We start from the raw sequence: 18,897 nt of genomic DNA, 5'->3' as shown, positions 1-18,897 counted from the left end.
ACATGGCGATCGGGCTGAAACTATAGCTACAAGCTATCTAAGGATGGTACTATAGAACGCCACCTCAAGGTAGGCCTAATGGCGCCATCTCTTGGTCAGGCCGGAAACTTATCAATCCACCCTCGTATATGGGTGTTTTTCAAAAAGTAACAGAAAATAAGTGTGGCCGCGAAAAAATTCATGAATTAATATTAAAAAATTATAGTAATGTTGAGAATGGCTCACATATTTTGAACGTAGTGAAATCATGCAAACTTAGTAGTACTCAGTCAATTCACATAAAATTCAATACAAATGTAATAAAATACAATGGTATACCAACTTGTCATTCACTTTCTGTTGCTTCTCTGGAAATCATTCAGAAAAAAATAGGATGTACCATTGTTTATTCAAATAAACATCAACTGAGCTCAATAACAAGCTTTACCTTCCGTTGTTGGGTGAGTCAAAATAACTTTTTTAATCCCGTTAGCACTTTTGCTACACACTCGTGTCAGAACGATTATTTTCCAATCATAATTACTTATCCACTGCACCGACGTGCATTTGAAGTCCGAGGAATGCTGGCGCTCCAGATTCCGTCACTGACAGTACACGCCTAACCTCGAAACTCGCCACTGGGACCGACAAGACATCTCGCACACGAAAAATTTAATAATATTTTATGTGTGTGCGTATACAAAATAATCTTATAAATTTATTAAAAATAAATAACTGTATATTTTCAGTCGATGAATCCAAATCTGACCGTATTTTTTTATATTTCTCAAGTAATTGAGGAGTTTTAGGCAGGACCGACAGGAAAAGCCAAATTGACTATTTAATTCTTTACGGTTGAAATTGATTGAATAACTGTCGAATAACAAATTTTACCCAATATTATATTGATTTAAATATTTTTTCTTATATAAAAACCAATTAAATATTCGTGGAACCGACTAAACATGAAAACGAAGGACAACGTTAAATTTTTCTGTAATAATTGATAAAACAACAATCGAAGTTACAAAATTTATTTTTTGATATTATTATTCATAATAATGATATCATTTACATAGCTTGCAGAGAGATAAATTACGATAATAGTAATTTAATGTTGCTAAAATCCGAGAAAACTCGTATTGGGGACACGGGACCGACAGAACATTTTTGATGGTTTTTTATTTTTAGCTACAATTAGAAATAATTAAGATTCATCAAAACGTGGGAGGTTTTTATTTATATTGAGCTCCTGATATGAGAATTTTTTGCATTGCCCAATCTTTTTTTTTATTATTGATTGCAGAGATTGAACACAATTATGGAATCAAAAGAAGATATTAAAGTGAACATTAAAGCACAGAGAGTGAAATTCGTTCCCTATCCCCCGCTATCACCTTCAAAGAGTACGCTAATGGAATATAATAACAATAATACAAGTGAAAATGTATGTATCATGTTTTATCTACACTTTTTAGAGAGAACATTTTTCAAACAATAATGCTTTACAATTGATTGGATAATTTTTGTCTGTAATGCAAATATTTCTAATTCAAGAAAAATTTAGATTTTTGTATAGTCATTTATTCATTCATCTGATCCATTCGTTATTGTTTTGAAAAGTTAAAATTAAATTTTTGAAGATTATTAATAACGAACTGTCTACGTTCATGTGCAGGTCCGTTCTGTAAGGAATGACCAAACTAAAAAAAGAAAATACAGTCAAAAGTCAAAATCAAATCAGTGAAAAAATTAAGCTGATATGATAAAGAAAAAATTTATAATAAAAAAATTGCAAATTTTGACTGAAGTATGTATTACTAATTTACCAATAAAAAAATTGCTTGCAACATGTACCGAACGGACGGCACCTTAATTACTCAACAGCTTAACGGGGCGGGGAGTCCAGATATTTTGATACGATTTGTTATGGCAGGGGGTCCGAAAATTATGTACATATTTCTTGAAAATTCGCAAAAACTTTCTTCTGAAGATTATGTTTTTAGTTATAAATTTTATTATTTGGTTTAAAATTTAAGAATTTTCTTAAAAAGACATAATTGTTTTTTTCAAATTCAACTTTTTTGTTAAAAACTAGTATTTTTGGGTTAAAAATTCAACTCTTGTCGTCGAATATTAACCGTTTGTCAAAAATTCATATTTTGTTGCTGATAATTCAATTGAAATGTTTTTTGGATAAAAAATATTTTTTCTGAAAATTTGTCTTTATTTTAAAAGTTTATCTTTTTTTAGTAGAACTTTTGAAGTTGGACGGTGACATTTGATAAAGATCTTCAGGAATTTTTGTTTATTTCGCACCAATCTTTTGTACCTTCAACTAGTAACGCGTCCAAATTTTCTAAAATATCGCGACCGTTTATTTTATAACCCTTTTTAAATCATTTTAGTTCTTGAAGGAAATGCGCGGTACTGTCATCTTTATTGTTTCGAAATTTAAACGGCCAGTTGCTCATAATTTGGAATGGCGTTTGCATCATAAAGAAAAAAGTGGATATCGGGAATTGTTTGGTTATTTGTGTGATTTTCGAATTCGTTATCTGAGTCTAAGTTATTAGTATGCATTTTAGAACGTCTGTTTGATTTGTCGTTTGTTGTTATGAGTCTACGTGTTTTGTTTTGGTTTGAATATTTTCTGTCCTCTAATAGTTCTATGTCTTCAGAGTTTTGAAATATCAGATTATTATCTCTTATTCTGCTACGATTTTTGATATTACTGAATGCAAATTGGCGAAGTTCTTTTGGATTTTCCCTTAAATCTAAATGGACAGATTGTCTGTTAAGCGATTCACTTCTATTTTTCCTACTGTTTCGTTTTATTGTTTTCTTTTTATATTCAAAAGAGCTATTAGTTGGTGGGACTAGTCTAAGTTTGAAATTATTGACTCTTTTTTTCCTTTCTTCAAAGAAACTTTCTTTTTATTGATCAATAAATTCGTTAAATTCTGCACTTTCTAAAAGTTCATCTATTTCTAATATGAGCTGTGTATTGTTTTGTAAAAATAAGTCATGTTCTCAGGTTTTGTTATTAATTTGGAGACGGTTATCTGGGCTATTAATCCTCTCGGAATAATTGGTTTTATTTCTTCCCTTAGTATTGTTATTATTTTGGACATGCACGCCTATTATTGGGAAGTCTTCATCATCCAAAAACAATGTGTTGTCTATTGGTTCGATGGTTTTGTTAGTGGTTGGTCTAGCTAGATTTGACCGATTGTTTGTCATGGGTGTTTCCGTGTTCATTAGCGTGAAACCTCTACCGCCGCTTATTTACCTATTTATCATTTTAGGGATAGTGCCGGTATTTATAGGTTGGATTATTTCCGTGTTCCGGATTGTTGGCCTTGCTATAACCTTAATTAAATCCGTGTTTTGGATTGGGAGTGCAACGGCTTCTTCCGTGTTTCGAGTATCGTTGTTGCATTGGGGCCATCCCTATATCACGTGGACACTGGGGGGGGGGGGGGGGGGGGGGGGGGGGTGAAGGCAAAATTCCACGCTTGTCTACGAGGGGGACCAGAGGGGTCGGGCTAGAAACCTCGTGGAAACACAATATAATTTTTATTTTAATTAAAATTTTTTTTACGACTTTTTCTTTGAAATTCAAATCACGTTTAAGCTCACGTTCCTAAGCTAATCCAAATTTTGTTAGCCCATTCATCGCTCCTTTAAAACTTCTTGATTTTGAAGACTAATAATATCTATATTTTCATAAAATATGTCCACGTGGACAAAGTGCACAGGGGAAGGGGGGGGGGGGTATTCGTTCAAATTCCATGGCTGTCCACGGAGGGGGGTAAAAAAGTGGTGAAAAATTGTCCACGTAGTATATGGATGGCCCCTTTCCATGGTTGTGTGTTTTGGTTTTATAATTTTAACTTTTCCGGACCTTAATTTTATTTATTTTACAATTAAATTTAAATTCTTATCAATAGGACACCCTGAAATAATATTCAATGTGATTTCTTAATTAGTAATTTTATTTTGTTAAGAGAATTTTAATTAGTTATTTTATTAACCCGGAGTACGAAAATATGTTTATTTTCGTTGTACGGTGATTTGTTTAGGAAATACGTCACGTGGCTTTGTCGCGTGTTTGCCTTTTAGCGTGCTAAAGTGCTAAAGTGCGAGACATGGTCCAATACTATGACACGTCTATTTGCGTGTGAATATAGTCGGAGACGATATATATGACAGGATTGCGCGAGCAACTCATTTCTCCTCTTCTGAATTTGCAAACTCGAAGGTGCACGAATGCCGGTCGGAAAACTTCGGCGGTTCTATTTATATCTCGATCCGATTCGAAATAAAACCAAGAAATTGGTTTTTGAATTTTTCCAGATTTCGATTCTTTAATTTAGAGGTTATTTTTTTTTGAGGTGTAGAATATTATATTAATACTATTATGCATATTATTAATGTTAATATTATAATTATATTATATTATAAAAGTCTACTTTTTTCTATTTTGATCTGCATTTCAAAGAAATCCAAGAAATTGGCGATTTTAATGATATTTGGATTAAAAATATATTTTTTTTATAAAAGTTCATTTTTTAATTGAAAAACCTACTGTTGTATTTTAGGTTTGGAATCCATCTTGTTTGGATAAAAACTCAATTATTTGGTTGAAAAATTAATTATTTTGTTGAAAATATAACTATTTTATAAAAAGTCCTCTTTTCTATCAAAAGTTCAGCTACTTTGTTAAAATTGTTTTATTTGACGGTTCACCTCTTTCGTCAGAAATTTAACTATTCTCATGAAAATATGTTTTATGTGTACGTAGTTATGTGTAGTTATGTGTAGTTATGTGTAGGTGCACATACATTTTGGAAACTGACAATTATTCTATACCATTTTTGGTAAAAAATTTATCTTTTTCCGTTAAAAGTTAAACTTTTTGGTTGAAAAATCATGTATTTTGTTGAAAACTCATCTGTCTTTGTAGAAATTGAAATGAAAATATTTTTTGGTTGCAAAGTCTATTATTTTGTTGTAAATGCAACTATATTGTTAAAAATTAAAATTATAATTTTTGGGTGGAAAATTCGATTCTTCACTTAAAGTTGAACACCTTGGTAAAAAGTTAATTTTTTCTCATTATGTATTTATAATTATAGTTGCAAATTCAACCATTTGCCTTTAAATAAACATGTTTCTTAAAAATTTTACTGTTCTGTAAAAAATGCATCTTTTGGGCGTTAAAAGTCAACGATTTGATAGAAAGTTAAACTATTTGTTCGAAGATTAAAATTTTGCTTGAAAAATCATATTTTTGGGTTAAAAATTCAGCTTTTTCTTTGTAGATAATAATCTTTTTGAATTTAAAATTAAATAATTTCGTTGAAAGTTCATGTCTTTTGTTGTAAATTGACCTTGTACGGTAGAAATTTAATACTTTTGGTTGAAAATTGATCATTTTTGGTTAAAAATGCAATTGTTTGGTGAAAATATCAACTGTACGACTTCTTGGGTTTAAAAGTCGATTATTTCACTATGAGTTGAACTACTTTGCAAAAGAAATACGTTTTTCCAACAAGGTTTTAAAATTATGGTTGAAAATTTAACTATTTGATTGAAAAATGAACTCTTTGATTAAAAATTCATATTTTTCACATAAAAAAATCAACTTTTTGTAGATAGTTCGCCTTTTTGACTTTAAAATTAAATAATTTCGTCGAAAATTCATGTACTTTGTTTAAAATTGGTCTTTTTTGTAGATCATTAATTTTCTTGGTCGAAAATTCATCTTATTGGTTGACAATTTAACAACTTTGTTGAAAATTCATTTTTTCTGTAAAAAATTATTTTTCTTTATCTGAAAATGTACACTGAGAAAAAAAATAATGTGACGTCAACAAAATAATTTGGTTGAGAAGTTTTTGTTCAGTTTACAAAAATTTGGTTGCCATTACCAAAAAAGAAGTTGTTCTAACCAAAGAATTTATTTGGCTCAAGCAAAAAATTTAGTTAACCCTGTTTGTTAACTCTACCAAGGAATTTCTTTGAGCTAACCAAACGCGCGGCCGCGCATGCGCACTTTTTCGAATCATGAGGAACAGCGCCGCCACAACTCTAACGTCCATGACCACATGTTTAAAATGGCGTCGTGCTAGGCGAAAAGCGCGTCTCTGAAATTCGAACTTCAGTTTTTATTTAACCGTGCAACGAAATAGTGCCAGGGAAGCATTTAATCGGGTCTGATTGTATCAAAGAACCAGAATGGCCGATTTGAAGACGCAACGGATCTTGGAGGAATGGGGACTAGAATCCCTAGTAGACACGTTCCGCGGTAAGTGATCAAATCCTGTCTTTTGTAGGTTTTATTAGGATATCAAGCATTGAAATCTAGAAATATTGTAATAGATAAACAAATAAAGTATTTTTTTGTTATATTTAAATAAAATTCAAATTGGTCCGCGAGAAAAATCCTTTCATTGTGGTAGGTTAGATTCATATGGAAAGATGCTTTAAGATCAAGATTCGGCCTTAGAAATTTTAACTTTATATATATATATATTATATAAGACAACATAATTCAAATAACTACTATTAGACAAACAATATCGACTAAAACTAATTTTTTCTAAGAAATCCATTGCTGCCTCTTCCAAGATGCATTGAAACTAATTTGGTTCTATTTTTTCTGCTTAGCCTGTAAACCGTTCTTTACTTGCAGGTTATGTCAAGTAGTTGAGATTCCTTGATTATACCGATTACACCCAAATTCTGATGCTAAAACTTATGAAACTAATATAAATCTTCCTCGCAAGTATGAATGGCATGTAAGTTTGAAAAAATGATTTTGATTTTATTAGTCAAGAAATTATAACCTCAAATACTATACTACACTATTAATTAAATTAAAAAAAAATATTATTCAGGTCTTTATGAAACTTAAAAAAACAAGGGGATACATTTTATTTCTTTCATTGCTATTGGAGTAACATATGAAAACTTCAATAGCGACGAAAGCAAGAAAATTTGTGCCTTTGTTTTTTTTAAGTTCCATAAAGACCTGAATAATATATTTTTTAAATTGAATTAATAGTGTAGTATAAAATTTGTGGTTATAATTTCGTGACTAATAAAATCAAAATCATTTTTTCAAACTTACATGCCGTTCATACTTGCGAGGAAGATTGATATTAGTTTCAAAAGTTTTAGTATCAGAATTTGAGTGTAATCGGTATAATCAAGGAATTTTAACTACTTGACATAACCTCAAAGTAAAGAGCGGTTTATAGAATAAGCAGAAAAAATAGAACCAAATTAGGTTCAATGCATCTTGGAAGAAGCAGCAATAGATTTCTTAGAAAAAATTAGTTTTACTCGATATTTTTTGTCTATGCTACTAAACAATGGTAAACTATAGACTGCAAGTTTTTTTCTTTAATTAGCTACTACTAAGCAAATTACTTTCAATCAAATTCAACAAAAAATTGTAGAGAATATACATATGAGCTATTATTAGACAAATAATTTTAACATAACCAAATTTCGTTAATAAACGTATTGCTGCCTTGTCCAAAATACATTGAAATTAATCTTGATACTGTTTTTATTTTTTTCACAAACCGTTCTTTAGCTTGAGGTCATGTCAGCAAGTCAAAAGTCTTGATCGAGATTTTTTTGTACAAGTAAACATTCAGCATTTTTTTACTAAATGATTTTCTGCTTGCTATAATGCGGCAATTCACGAACTATGAATATTGAGTATGACATAATCGTAAAACTGAAAATATTAACCTGCTATTATCTTGAGATGAATGATTTACTTTTTGTATACAAGCGTTCTACTTTTTTCATCTTTTAAAAGCCCTATCTGAAGTATTGACAAACGCTTGACTTCAGAAGAATAAATTATAGCATTTTTAATTTTTAGCCGAGGGAATTGATTTCGAAGCACTGAATGCTCTTTTACCTGGCAGTAGCTTCCTGGAGAAGCTCTTAGGAAATGAGCTGTTGGGAGTTAAAGTTGAATTTGAACGAAAGCTTAAGAATTATTTGCTGATCCTAACGTCCCAAGTTCTTTGTAACAGTAATTCATTGTCAAATGAATCAACCAGTCAGGCCAGTAATACCAATGATTTAGTTCAGCCAACATATTAAATAGTTCCAAAAATAAGAATCAACTGCAGGGGAATTTCGAGAATGAATCGACAGTTGAGGTGTGTAGATTCCTGTCATTTGGGGCTTAGATTGTTTCTGCATGTATAGATTCTTCTGGTCCAGAAGCTACTGCGCCTATTTTCTGTAAAATAGAATTAGTTTTCATATCCGATCAAAATAAAACGTTTTTTATAGTTAAATCTTTAGATATAGAAGAGTTTTCTTCATACGTAAATGCTTATAAAATAAAAGTTATTCGCGTATATCGTTGTTTGTCCTATGAAAGTTTGCGTTGCGTTAAAGCTTCATGCATTCTTGGTGATGTAAATGGAGATGTATTTGTAACTTGGTATTAATAAGTGTACCTTATAAAATTTGTTTTTAAGCAATAAAATAAATATTTGTGTTTATCGTATCTATGTTCTTATTGTTAATAATTTTAATTTCCTAATTTAAGGCGTCAACTTCCTTATTTTTATTTGTGAATAAAATAAAATATTTTCTATGTGGGAAAAGAGCTAAAAGAAAAAAATACATTGATTCAATGAAATGCATTTTATTTAAGGAGAAGACTTTTAATTAATCATTGATACCCTGAAATATAATTGTAATTAATTAAAACACTTCTTCCTAAATAAAATGCATTTCATCAAATCAATGCAATTTTGTTCTTCTAGCTTTTGTTTCACACACAGAAAATATTTATTTTATTATATTTACAAAAAAACTTTTTTCTCTTGACAAAATAATTGTATTGCTTTAACCAAATTATTTTGTTGAGCCTGCCTAAGTTTGGTTTGTTCTACAAAAACAAATTTTGTTGAGCCTAAAAATATTTGGTTCGTTCAACATAACTATTTTGTCAAGTCTACAAAATTTTAGTTGAACCTAAAAAATAATTTTATTGAGTTTACAAATATTTGGTTCGTTTAACCAAATCAATTTTTTCAACCTACAAAACATTTTGTTATGCCTACCAAATTTTTTGGTTGAATAACAAAACGTATCAACAAAAACACTTAGTTAGCTCAACAAAACAGTTTTGTTGCTTCTATTGCAACCAAAAAATTTGGTTGGGGAAACCAAACTTTTGTTCGGATAACCAAACATTTTTCTCAGTGTAACTATTGTAGGATTGATTAAAAACACCGGCACACAAAAAAAAGTTGTGTGTCCGAAAGACTACACTAGCATATATGTCTGTTTTTGGGGTGGGTGAATTCGAATCCGGTGTCCAACATATTTATATGTATTTTGGGTTTATGAATTCGAATCTGAGGCCCAAATAATCAATTTGGCTCATACTTTTTCTAAAATCGCAAAAATACACGTAAAATAGGTGAATACAGCGATTTTTCATGTATACTTTTGCAACAAAAAAAACTTTCATGTCCGGTGGTCTAAATCAGCATATCCTTATGTTTTTGGGGTCGCTGAATTCGAATTCGGGGTCAGAATATGCCCAGTTGGCTCATATTTGATCGAAAAATGCAAAAATAGAAGTAAAATCGACGAAAACAGTTTGTTACCATTTTTGAAACTACATTTTGATAGTCTGGACTTTTCTTATTACCTAAAAAGTTTTTTACAACATTTTAAAAACTATGCCAGACATCTTTTTCAGAGCCAGACATTTTTGTAATGAATTCTGGATCCTGCAACATTTTTCTTACCTGCGGTCCATCGAAGATCCCCTCTTTTAATCTTGCTTCGGAAAGTTGTGGAAATTGATCTTCCAAATTTTTGTTCACAGTCATTTATTTTGTTCGATTTTACCTCTATTTTCGCGTTTTTCGAAAAAATATGATCCAACTCGGTTATTTGGTCCCCCGATTCGGATTCAGCTATCCAAAAAACATATAGATATGCTGTTGAAGTTCACCGGTCATGAAAATATTTTTTTTTTTGCAAAAATATACATGAAAAATCGCTGTTTTCATCGACTTTGCATCTATTTTTGCGTTTTTCGATAAAATATGAGCCAGCTGGGTTATTTTGACCCCAGATTCGAATTCAGCGACCCCAAAAACATTTTACGTCTATTTTTGCAATTTTCGAAAAATTATGGGCCCAAATGGTTATTTGGGACTCAGATTCTAATTCAGCGACCCAAAAGACATATACATATTTTGGTCAAGTCCAATGGGCGAGAAAATATATATTTTTTTTTCAAAAATATACCTGAAAAATCGCTGTTTTTGTCGATTTCACGTCTATTTTTTCGTTTTTCAGAAAAATACGAGCCAACTTGATTATTTGGACACCGGATTCGAAGTCAGCGACCCCAAAAACATATAAATATGCTAGTGTAGTCTGTCAGGCAGACCATTTTTTTGTGCCGTTGAAATTAATCGTGTATACTGGTTAAGTTAAAAAATCTTTTTTTTTTTTATAAAACATTAATCTTCTTGGTCGAAAATTCACCTTTTCCCATACCAATTTACAATACATTTTTTATCACAGTTTTTATCCGGAAATTGAACTATTCCACTTTTGGTTGAAACTTTATCCTGTACATTACATTAGTTGAAACACCAATTATTTGATAGAAAATTAATTAATTTTATTAAAAAGTAAACCTTTTGGTTGAAAATTCACATATTTTGTTAATTAGAGTTTTTCCCTAAAATTAAAAAAACTGCAAAATAAAAAAATTGCTTTAAAATCGTTCTGATGCTTTTTGTTCAATTTTTAAAATCTTTTCAAATATTCACATAAAGTTAATTTTTCAAAATAAAAAATCATTTTCAATTTTCTTAGCAATTACAACAATTTTTATTATTCTTTTAAAATCTTTTATATTTCTCAAAACGCCTAATTTTGTTCAAAATCTGCAAAAATCTATACCGTGTTTTAAATTATTTAAAACAATTTCAAGTTTTAAATTAATTTAGAATTTTTTTAAAAATTAAAATTGTAGCGTTCAAAGTTAAAATTCAGCTCATTACAATTTTAACAATTTAAGGCTTTCTATTTCGAACCATTATTTTCAAATTTGTATAGTTTTTAATAATTGCTTATAATGGCTTGTTCTAAATGAACGGTCAAATATTGCTAATAAGTAACGAATTTTTTTTTTAATTGAAAAATTTAAAATTGAATAGGTGAAAATTATCATTTTTTAGACTGAAATAATATTTGAAGTTATAATTAAAAATAATGTTAAAAACTAATGTCTATTAATTCTTTAATTTTGAATGGATTCAGAATTATCTTGTAAAATAAATGATTTTTCCATTTTTAACATCTTAAATTTAATTTAAAAAATTTTATTTTAAAATTCTTTCAATTAAAAAAAATCATAATCGAAAAAGCTAAAGATTGATCTCAACATTTGACTAAAAATTGAAATTAAACTTATTTAAAATTTGTAAATCATTTCTTAAAAAAAAGGAAAGATAGAAAGATAATTGGATATATTGGACGGTGATTGTATAGATTTTTCTTATAAAAAATTGTGGCCACCCTGAAAGAAACGTGACTCATTTAAATTAATGATTTTAAAAAATTTAAAAAAATTTAAACGCATTACAGTGTTATTCAGAATTGAGGTTCATTCTTTCAGAAACTTTCTCTTTTACTTTTACTTTCGATGATTTTAGGAAAAAGTCTAATTAACAAAATATATGAATTTTAAACCAAAAAGTTTACTTTTTGAAAAAAAAATTAATTTTCTATCAAATAATTGGTGTTTTAACTAATACAGTTTACAGAATAAAGTTTCAACCAAAAATGGAATAGTTCAATTTGCAGATAAAAATTGTGATAAAAGATTGATTGTTAAATTTTCAAGAGAAAAGGTGAATTTTCGACCAAGAAGATTAATGTTTAAAAAAAAAAAACGATTTTCCAACTTAACCAATATACACGATTAATTTTTAATCAATACTAGAATAGTTACATTTTCGGATTAGGAAAAATGATTTTTAGCAGAAAAAATGAATTTTCAACAAAGTTGTTAAATTGTCAACCAATAAGATGAATTTTCGACCCAGAAAATTAATGACCTGCAAAAAAAGATAAATTTTAAACAAAATAAATGCATTTTCAACGAAAATATTTAACATTAGATTGAAAAAGACGAATTATCTACAGATAGTTGATTTTTAAAGCAAAAACTATGAGTTTTCAATCAAAGAGTTCAAACTTCAACCAAATAGTTAAATTTTCAACCATAATTATAAAATCTTGTTAAAAAAAACAGATATTTTTTTACAAAGTAGTACAACTTTTACTGAAATAATCGACATTTAAACCCAAGAAGATGTACAGTTGATATTTCAGCAAAACAATTGCATTTTTAACCAAAATATGATCAATTTTCAACCAAAAAGATTTAATTTCTATTAAACAAGGTCAATTTCCATCAAAATACATGAACTTTCAACGAAATTATTTAATTTTAAATACAAAAAGAGTATTATCTACAAAAAAGCTGAATTTTCAACCCAAAAATATGATTTTTCAACCAAAATTTTAATGTTCGACCAAATAGATTGACTCTCTATCAACTTATTGATTTTTAACGCCCAAAAGATGCATTTTTTACAAAACATTAAAATTTTTAACAAACAATTTAATTTAAAGGCAAATTGTTGAATTTTCAACTATAATTATGAATCCTTAATGAGAAAAAATGATTTTTATACTAAGTACTTCAACTTTAAGTGAATAATCGAACTTTCCACCCATAAATATGATTTTAATTTTTAGCAATATAGTTGGATTTACAACAAAATAATAGACTTTGCAACCAAAAAATATTTTCAGTTGATATTGCAACCGAAAAATGTAATATTTAACTAAAAAGAATAAATTTGCCATAAAACAATTTAATTTCTACACGGAAAAACGAATTTTCAACCAAATACATGATTTTTTAACCAAAAAGTTGAACTTTAAACAAAAAAAAAAAAACATTTTTTAACCAAATAGTTGAATTTTCAACGAAACAGATAAACCGTCAAATAAAAAAATAAAAATTTTTTAACAAAGTAGTTGAACTTTTGATAGAGAAGAGGACTTTTTTTAAAAAAAAGTTACATTTTCAACAAAATAATTAATTTTTCAACCAAATAATTGAGTTTTTATCCAAACGAGATAAATCCCAAACCTAAAATACAACAGTAGTTTTTTCAAATAAAAAATGAACTTTGATAAAAAAATATATTTTATTAAAATATCATTAAAATCGGCAATTTATTTACTTTATTTCAAATTTGGATCAAGACATAAATAATACTATTATAATATAACATAGTTATAATATTATCATTAATAATATATGTTATATATCAGTAATATTTGTGTACAGATCTTCCTCGCCATGAAGGAAATCGTTGAAAGCCGGCGAGAAAAGCGGCAGATGTATAATCAGAAACGAGTTTTGTAACTCTTTGTGCCACGACTGGAAGCAAAGCGAACATTAAATCGGCTTGCATAGTCCACACAAGAATGTGTGAATGGAAGATTTGGGGTTACTTTAAATTCAGGTAAGTCCCCCATAAGTTGTTGAGACAAAGCCGCTCTTTCACGCGTGCACTCCAGGCAACTTTTGATCAGTCGTTTAACCAAAGAGCGAGCTCCGAAAATCCAGTAACGCTGTCTGAGCGTATGTAAAGTTAATTGCTGACCACCGTGTAAAGATGGCGGCAAAATGATAGGATGCTTCTCATCAAAACTGATAAGAGCATGCCGTAATCTTCCACCTAACCTCAAGAGATTATTGGAATACAAAAATGGGTTCAAACTTTTTAATAGCGAGTTCTTTGGAACCACTCTATCTTCTTCGTTCAAAGCTTTTATCTAATTAGAAAAAGAATTTGCCTGGACAAATTTAATCCAAAATATAACAGCTTTTTGGATTTCAATCGCATTAAGAGACATGGTTACGCAAAGCAATCTTGGCCAAGAGGAGAATTTAAGCATCAAGTTAAATGGACTTTTGATCACACTCAAAATATGATGACTCTCTTGTGGCCGCTGTTATAAATTTGATTGTGTGGGGGCTGCGTGGCGATATTCATTTTGAGGCTGGAGTATCTTTAGTAGAAATGTATCGCCATTTCGCGCGAGGTACCAGCTCATGAATTAGGGAAACTCTATTTGCAACAAACACAGGCCAATTGGAAGGATGTTTCCTTAGCCAAGCCAAAACTATTACGGAATCATGTTTCACAGTAAACAGGTATTTTCTCCAATGACATAGTTTCCATGACAAACTTAAGTGTCTTAGTTAGCAACGTAGCTCAACACAACTCCAAACGAGGAATTGATGCATATTTAACAGGAGCTACTTTAGATTTAGCCATTAATAGGCAAACATGAGCCTGTTTTAAATCTTCACTAAGAATTCTGATGTAAACGGAAGCTGAATAAGCTTTTGACGAAGCGTCAGATAAGCCATGAAGCTCGAATTCAGAGTTTGTCTGCAGTTATCGTGACCATATGGGGACTTTAAGTGCTTCTAATTTTTCCAGAGAACCATGATAATTTAACGATTGCATTTTAGGATCATCAGGTAGTCTGTCGTCCCAGTCGAGTTTACGCAGCCAAAGTTCTTGCATTAAAATTTTGGCTACTATTATGAGTGGAGTTATCCAACCCATAGGTTAATACAACTTAGCTGTTAATGAAAGAACAATCTGTTTTGTTGGATTTTCGACTAAAGAAGAGGTCACTTTAAAAAGGAATGAATCGGACTTAAGATCTCAAAATAAATCTAGAACTTTCAGCTGAGCATTCTCCGCTAACGGAAACTCGATAGCACGTTCGTGGTCCAATAGTTCGGGCTCATTTGCGGCCCATTTTCGGAAATGGAGATCACCAGCTTCTAATAACAGTGTTACTTGAGCTCGAGCCCGTTTAGCTCAATCTGGCTATCTGCACCAAACAAAACATCATCGACGTAAATATTATTTTCTAATATAGTTTGGGCTAAAGGAAATCTATTTCCTTCATCATAAGTTAACTACTTAACCACTTTGTTAGCCAAATAAGGAGCACAGGCAGTACCGTAAGTAACGGTTAAAAGTCTATAAGCGACGAGCCTTTTACCAGAAGAAATTCAGACAATTCTTTGATAGTCGCAATCCCGAAGGTCTACTAGAATTTGTCTAAAAATTTTTTCAATGTCAGCTATATAAACAATTCGATGTGATCTCCAATTCATAATGATTGAAACTAAATCATTGAGAATCTTTGGATTGATGTGGAAGATGAGAATTCAAGGAAGAATGATTGAAAGTTAAGCTGGAAGCTTTGACAACAACCCTCAACTTAGTAGTGGAACTACTTTCTTTTAAGATAGGGTGATGAGGCAAATACACAGTTTGTGGAAAACTATCCAATTCCTTTTCTTGAAGAAGTTTCATGTGTCCAAGGCTTTCATATTCTGATAAGAAACTAGAGTACTGTAATAATAATTCCGATTTCTCCGATAAGCGACGAATTACTTTATTCAAAACGATCTTAGCTCTCTCCAGGGATGCACCTTTTTTACGGGAGGACCGTTTTTTAAAGGTAAGCGTATCATGTAACGTCCGTCTTTTGTTCGTTGGTAATTCGTGGGGAAATGCTTATCACAAAACATTTCGTCGTTTGTCAAAGTATTTTGAAAGGGAACTTTCTCCAACTCCCAGAACCTGGTTAAGTCTTCATGCAAGACTTCTGCTGAAATAGCTTGATGTGCTGTAACTGGAATGTTGATTTCTATTTTATTTGTGGATGAAACCGGCCCAGATAATATCCAACCAAAAAGGGTACTTTGCGCAGTGAGAGAACCCAATATATTCTGTTGGAGACCAGGAAGTAAACATGAGCCATATTTATCGGCTCCTAAAATCAAATCAACTTGATGGGAACTGAAGGGATTTGGATCTGCTAACCCTAACTCTTTTAAATAATCTTCATTCCCCCCATTAGATCTTACAGGAGGAGCATATGATGTAAGTTGTGATAATACTAAAGCTTGGATGTGGACTTTAGGAAAGTTCTTTTGTGTAGTATTAACTCCTCCAACCACATATACTACTGCTTTAACCTTTTTGTAACGTGGACTTAATGTTTCCATTGCTCTCTCGGTAATAAAACAAAATTCAGATCCTTGGTCCAGCAAAACTCTAAATCTGTGACTTCCATTTTCAGCTTGGAAGGAAATAGCAGCCGTAGCGAGTAAGGTTGAGCGCGATAAATTTGGATGATTATTCAGAAAATGAAACGAAACTTTATCTTCTGCTTGTTTTTAGCGAAACATCATTCATCCCCACCCCCAGGGTGGAATTGCCGGGATCATTTAATTGTGACGCAAGAGAAACTGAAACTGCCAATTGAGAATTAACCGATGCAGAGTTAGTTGGTGGTAAGGTGGGATTTGAATTATAATCATCTGAATGCAACAGGGAATTATGTCTCCTACCGCACTTGTAACATTTGAATTTACTAACACAATTATGTGGTCGATGTCCAGGCGTGAGGCAATTATAACAACAATGATTATTTGTAGCAACTTCCCTACGCCTGTCCACAGGCAGAGCTTTAAATTGGTTGAATTTAAATAAAGAGTAATTATCCTTATAAAGCAGACACTTTGAGCTAGAAGTTGCATTGTGGCTCCTAACTCCCGATTGTTTTGAATTCCTACTTTTTTCTTGAGAACTCGCAATAGGTTTTGGAGCTTTAATAGCCTCCAAAATACGTATGCGAGTCTCCAAAAATGAGTCAAGTTGTTGAGGAAAATTGATAAAGGCTTGTAAATGAGTTGAGATTAAAGGTCTTTTGTTGTAAAATTCGGTATTTAGCGACTCCCAAGTGGAGATAAAGTTAGCATCAGTTATCGAAACATGACTTAAAAAACCTTCAGCTTCGCCCTTTAAGGACAATTTCAAATAGTGTAATCTTGTTACATTTGACCAGGAATCGCTTTAAATTATCAAAGCATTAAATAAATTGCGGAAATTCTCCCAATTCTTGTAGTCTCCTGAAAACTACGGTAAAGTGATTTGAGAAAGTTTAACAGGCAAGGAATCATGATGAATAGTTTGAGACTGATTTAAACTTTCATTAGCCTTAATCTCAGGAGTAAGCAAGACCAATTGAATATATAAAAAAACTTGCACATTGAGATAAGCATCTTAAATAGCGAGATACTTAGACTTTGTGAAATATTGCAGTTTCTCACGCTCATCCGACGTAGTTCCAGCTTTAACTTCCAGATGCAGGGTTTCACAACTCTTCCAGCATTGGTCAAGAATTTCTATCCGGGATTTGAGAGTAGCCACTGTTAGATTGGCTTTTCCAATTTTCTTAAAATTGGTTTCAGTGCTTAGAATCGTCCGAGAAATCTCTGATAACTCAGAGAATAATGGATCCATTTTAACAAAAGGAGCAATTCAAATTGACAATTGCTGATAATTCAGATAAATGTCTGAATTATTATTTTGTTCGCCAGAACGAGCCTCTCTCATTATGGGCAAATTAAAGTTTTCATCTTATCACTGGAGAAGGTTAGAAATCGATGAAGTCTAAAATTAAGTGTGTTGACAATCATGTAAATATCAGCTGGAAAACCTGTTATTTCTTCCTTCAGATGAAGAAATATTGAAAGACCGTTCCAGTGAACAATGACAGCATGGAAGAGTACAGCACAGACTGTTTGGAGAAGGACGGCTGCCTTACAGTACGTGCGAAGATGTTGTCATCAGCTTATAACCTTGCTATGTGACCTCAAATTGTCATATTTTTCACCTAGTTCCTGTGCTTTCACTTAACAGAATTTCTCACTTTGGTCTTTTCTGTATTAATTTTACACTTTTGAATGTTTTTTCACGATCTTCTATCCGGCTCGAAGGATCATTTTGTTTAATGTTTAGGTTTACAAATATCAATTTTGCCGAATCAGGAATAGGCAGAGAAGAATCGTTAGAAATAATAATAAGTTCAAGTTTTATTTTAAGTATAGAATACTTGGCAGACTAAGACCACGTTTTAGAAGCACACAGATAACTCACTCACTCGCTAATATAGACATTTTTGTAAGATGTAATAATTAATGTCTTTATTCAGTTAATCACTTTAGTGATCCGAAAAGATCGTACTACGATCTGTCGCGATTCACTGATGCTCGCACTTTTTTTCTCAAGCAACAACGCTATTATCACATACTCAAACTAAGAAATCACTTGACTTCAAATATTCCTTTATATAATAAGAAAAATAAAAATAACTTTGAAATAGGCGATGTCGATAAATCGAATAATTTTCAATGGCAGAAAATCTCATAAAGACGAAACATCACAACTTTAAACAATAGTATTAATATGTATATCATTTATATTTTATACCTGGAATAACGTAACCTCAAAATATGCGCACATAAAGAGGCGCGCGAAGTATTCAAATCATGAAAATCGCCAATTTCTTGAATTTCTTTGAAATGCAGATCAAAATAGAAAAAAAAGACTTTTACAATACAACATAATTATAATATTAACATTAATGATATACATAATAGTATTAGTACAATATTCTACCACTGAAAAAACATAACCTCCAAATTGAAGCATCGAAATCTGGAAACATTCAAATACCAATTACTTGATTTTATTTTGAAGCGGATCGAGATATAAATAGAACCGCTGAAGTTTTCCGACCGGCACTCGTGCACCTTCGAGTTTAGAAGTTCAGAACAGAGCTGCCAGATCGTGGATGGAAATTACCCCCACCATACCTACCGTTTGTGAGCCGCAAAACAGAAAGTGCATGATTACCACTGTGAGTTCGTATGTA

The sequence above is a fragment of the Belonocnema kinseyi genome, chromosome 1 (assembly GCF_010883055.1).
Source record: "Belonocnema kinseyi isolate 2016_QV_RU_SX_M_011 chromosome 1, B_treatae_v1, whole genome shotgun sequence".
Taxonomy (NCBI): domain Eukaryota; kingdom Metazoa; phylum Arthropoda; class Insecta; order Hymenoptera; family Cynipidae; genus Belonocnema; species Belonocnema kinseyi.
Note: the sequence above shows the minus strand (reverse complement) of the source record.